The 4,794-nt window shown below is 39.1% G+C and overlaps 1 pseudogene; it reads right to left on the bottom strand.

Moving 5' to 3' along the window:
• Window positions 1-2,860: 2,860 nt before the first annotated feature.
• On the bottom strand, window positions 2,861-4,514 carry LOC127429620 (putative nuclease HARBI1; annotated as a pseudogene).
• Window positions 4,515-4,794: the final 280 nt, after the last annotated feature.

Raw genomic sequence — 4,794 nt, 5'->3', positions numbered from 1 at the left:
TTGAAGACTGTAGTGTACATCTTTGTATGAAAACTTCATTTTTTTTTTTTTTGGCAATTTAAAGCATTGTATAGCGTTCATTCCTCAAAACAATACTTAACTGATGGGTTTCTAGAGAAAGCTGTTTTTTTTTTACCTAATATTGACCTTAAGACATGCCAGTCTATTGCATACTGTGGAAACTCAAAAACAAACACAAAGGCAATGATAAGCAAAATATCTCTCAGCTGTGTTTGATATGACAAGTGATCTTCTAGTACCAAATTAGTATGATTACTCAAGGATAAGGTGTTGGAGTGATGGCTGCTGGAAATGGGGCCTGTTTTTCAAATAGTGATGGTGCTGTTTTTTTTTTTACATCAGTAATGCCCTGACTATACTTTGATCAGTTGAATGCCACTTTGGTGAATTAAAGTACCAATTTCCTTCCGAAACAGCAAAATCTGTACATTATTCCAAACTTTTGGCCATCAGTGTAAATATAAAGTATGTACATACAATAATATGGTAGCCTACCATACACATTTTTATAGGCATAAAATGCAACACTCAGTTTTATACAATATGTAATAGGGATCCCAGCTCTGTCACTCTACCCACCAAGGGGTCCTTGGTCTGAAAATTAATGAAGACCCCTGAATTAAAGTGTAAATGTAAAGAAATACAGAGGTAGACAAATGCCTAAAAAAAAAAAAAAAAAGTAAAAAAAAAAATCTGGGCTATTCCTTTTCAGACTCTCCATAACGTGTCAGGAAGGATGAGACAAAAATCCAAGTGCAGAGAACAATGATCAGTTTATTTAACAAACACAGCAAGGCTGGTAAAGCTTTGAGAGGGGAACCCAGCACCGACTGCAGCTGGAGATGGATGGTGTGTTCATAGGCTTGTGTGTGTAGCGAGGTAGATATAGCCAGGGAATTAATGGCGATCAGGTGCCGCTCGTTCGCAGCAATCTGGAATGATCAGTGTTACCATAGAAACAATCAAGGATCCCATGATAACGCTGATTATGTGAGCCAGTGACACCTGAATCAATAGAGAGAACGTAACCACAAACTGAAACAAACCAGCGGACTCACCGAGACCATGGGTCCATTATTACATCTGAGATCAAATGACACATCCAAGATGACATCATCGTGCTAATCATGATCTGGCTAATTAGGTTCTTCGAACACACCTGTTGTTTATGATTAGTATCACTGGATTGAGTTGTCTGGGATAATTGCGCGTTCATGCATTGGTTTAAAAGGGGATATGTATCGATAGTAGAAACCTTGATCAGCAGTGCTGCTATTGGCTGCTCACCAAGGCCAAAGAGCATGCCCAGTTTTTCTCTGCAACAGAGCAAGAGGTATTGCTCGAAGGTTATGCAGAATTTGAAGGTTTAATTAAAATGCCAGGGAACACCTCAAAGTCTGCAAAAGCCAGGAGAGAGGGCTGGCAAAAAGTAGCAGACAAATTAAATGCATAAGTGGTGACCATGTTAGATGTTTTTATCACTTATTACAGTATATATTTTTGTATTTTAATAATTTCATAATTACTTTGTTTATCATCTTTAATTTTAGAGCCACCATGGGACCCACTAGAACATGGGAACAAGTAAAAGTGAAATACAAGAACATTCTACAAAATGGTAATCTTTACTACTTATACTTTTCTTAGTCTCTTTTAAAAAGACACTGTTAAATGATGTGTTTGTCTGTTTATAACAGCAACCAAGAAAAAGTCTGAACAAAGAAAAACCGGTGGTGGTCCTGCACCACCACGTTATACCCCGGCAGAAGAGCTGGCCCTTGGGTTGAATGTGAACCGACCCATTGTGGAGGGCATCCCTGGGGGCAGCTCTTCCTTAGAACCACATCCAGGGACCAGTAGCAGCAACACCTTCTTTACTGGTAAATGAGCTTTCAATTCTCTTAGTACATTGTAAAATAATTTGTTGCTGCATTAAATTAACTATAATCCAAATGGCTGTTAGTCATTTCAACTATATTAAATCTTGATTAGTGATGAATTGCTTTAAGTTAAAGTGAACTATTAACTCTAACTTATTTAGAGTTAATGTAAAAATATGTTGCCATGAGTTATTGATCACATTTTTTACAGTGGTTCATTGTAATGACATTGTGATTTCCCTTTTTGTGCAGTTTTACATAAAACACCATCACTTTTACCTGTTCCCAAGCAAGTGCTGGCTGAAGCATGTGCAGTAAGTGGACTTTTTCTAACTTTTTACATCAAAAGGGAAGAAAGCGCAACACTTTGTAATGCCCATTTGTTTCCGTTGCACAGGACAGTGAAGAAACCCTCTCAGATGACTGTCCTTTGGAGGAAGTACCTGTAAGTGCATAAATAACGACTTAATTTATGTATACTCATGTACCTATTATGTCTGACTGCAATATGAGTTACGGGAGTCCACATCCACATAAAGGCCCACAGAAGAGTCTGCACAGAGAATACTGAGGTGGGAGGTGTTGTACTTTTTCCTTTTTATTTTTGTTGCATGAGGCATGTATTGTTCATTGTTTTGTCCACAAATGGCACAGGGTGACATCCGTTCCCTATATAAATGGAGTCTTCAACACAAAATAGAGTATTTTTCCCTAAAATAAAAATTAAGGGGAGAAATGGAACTTGACCACTTAAAGAAGAAGAAACTGGCACTAGAGATAGAGCTGCTTCAAAAGGAACTTCAGAGTAAGTGCTAATACACCATTTCACACAGAGTACTATTGTTGACCTTACATAATATCTCTTATTGCAGGCAAAAGATGACTGATTACTGATTACTTTTCTTTACAAAGAATAATTGAAATAAATCTCTCAAGGGACTAAGCATATTTGTCTTGTCTTTTATTAAACTTATCAAAAATGGTGTTCTACAATTCTGTCTTGTGCAGCTCTGCCACTAGGTTTGTCCAAGTGCACTGGCTGGAGGTGATCATCAGGCTGCACCTCCACCACAGGGGTCCTCTCCTTTCTGATGATGGCAATGTTTTGTAATATGGCACATGCAACAATGTCACAGGCCCTGTCAGGTGCAACCCTCAGACTTTTCAGACACTGAAATCTTCCCTTTAGTTGCCCAAAGGTCATTTCAATGCGTGCCCTTGTCCTGGCTAGAGCTGCATTGTAACAGGTTTGTGGTCCGGGGTTTGGGTCGGGGAATGTCGTCATAAAATACTGCCTGCAGGCATAGCCCCTGTCTCCAAGCAGGATCCCATCATTATCACCTGTATAATGGAAAAATGCAGTTCTGTTAGGCCCAGCATAAGTGTATGTAATACAGTGACCTTGACATCTATATTTTCCCTTACCACGTTCAAATAATGTGCATAAATGTGACTCTCTGAAAATTCTTGAGTCATGCACAGATCCAGGCCATTTTGCTTCCACATTTGTGATATGGCACATAGTCACACACCATCTAAGAGATTTTAGTCAGTCAACTGTATATTTTTTTTTTTATAACATTTCCTTTTTTTAAAATTTGATACAATATTTCTAATCTGGAATATTAAGAATCCTAGGAGTAATTTACCTGCACATTTACACTGTGAACCCCCTTTCGGTTCACAAAATCCCCTTCATTGGGGCCTTGATGGGGATGTGTGTGCAGTCTATAGCACCAATCACATTAGGGAAGCCTGGGGGACACATAAGTCATACTTAATGGCATGGTCATGATTGCATGATCTTCATTAACAATTTTTAATGTACCTACAATGGTGAAAAATTCTGTTTTACAACCTGGGGCATTAAGTGGCTTGTAAATACCACAAAAACCCCTAAAAACTGCTTGAGCGCCAGGTAAACTTTGCAAATGGAACGACAGACAGTACTTTTCACCAAGTTCTCTGCATCTCCAATAGTGTAAAGGAAAGTGCCACTCGCAAAGAATCTCAGGGCAATGCATACAGTTTGTGCTGTGGTTAAAGCCCGACTCAGAGTCGAACATTTAATATCTGGTTCCAAAAAATTAATTATGTAAATGACACCCTCATGAGAAAACCGATATCTCTCAAAAAGTATAGTATCGCGCTGCGCTAAAGGATCCTGTCTATCCAGCAATACGTGATTAATTAGAAAAGCTCTGCGAATTATCCTTGCACCTTCCGCAACAGGTTGCTGTCGTAAAAATGGACAAGATATGGCTGTTACAAACTTCCCGTATTACCTCAGCTTATAAAGCCGCAATCTAATTTTATTTACATGAAATAAGCCTGCTCCCGAGCAGGTTTAAGCTTACGGACCTGTTGCTATGACAGCAAGTCCAGGAGGAGCGCCGTGGAACCTAACAATCCAAGATCATGACAAATCGTCAATAATCAAATCCAGCTAACTGAGTTAGTGACGTACGAAGAACGGACCCCATGACATAACCAAGAACATAATCGCCTTGAGTGCCAGCAATGACTTTGTTATGGATCATTCCCCTGCTGACTCTTCATAACTGCAACCATGTACCTCATGAGTGCCAGCATAGAATTTCCTATTTCGTCCATCTTATTAAGCATGGAAGCATGAACTTATCTGCTGTGCTCCAAAAACCGCTCGTCTGCTGTTTGTAAGATGTCAAGCAGCTCCTGGTTTGATGGTTTGAATCACTCTTTCTTTTTCTGGTACTTCCTGGAGACCTACCAATACTGGATTGGGATGGAGAACAGGAAGAGGAAGACTCCATTTGGACCTGGTCCTCTTCAACTTCAGTCAAACAATCTGTATATCAAAGAAACAAAAAAATTAAGCACATTATTTTCTATTCAAACACTTTTGCTTCCCTAA

This window comes from Myxocyprinus asiaticus, chromosome 39 (assembly GCF_019703515.2).
Source record: "Myxocyprinus asiaticus isolate MX2 ecotype Aquarium Trade chromosome 39, UBuf_Myxa_2, whole genome shotgun sequence".
Classification (NCBI taxonomy): domain Eukaryota; kingdom Metazoa; phylum Chordata; class Actinopteri; order Cypriniformes; family Catostomidae; genus Myxocyprinus; species Myxocyprinus asiaticus.
Note: the sequence above shows the minus strand (reverse complement) of the source record. Positions and strands in the feature narration are given on the sequence as shown.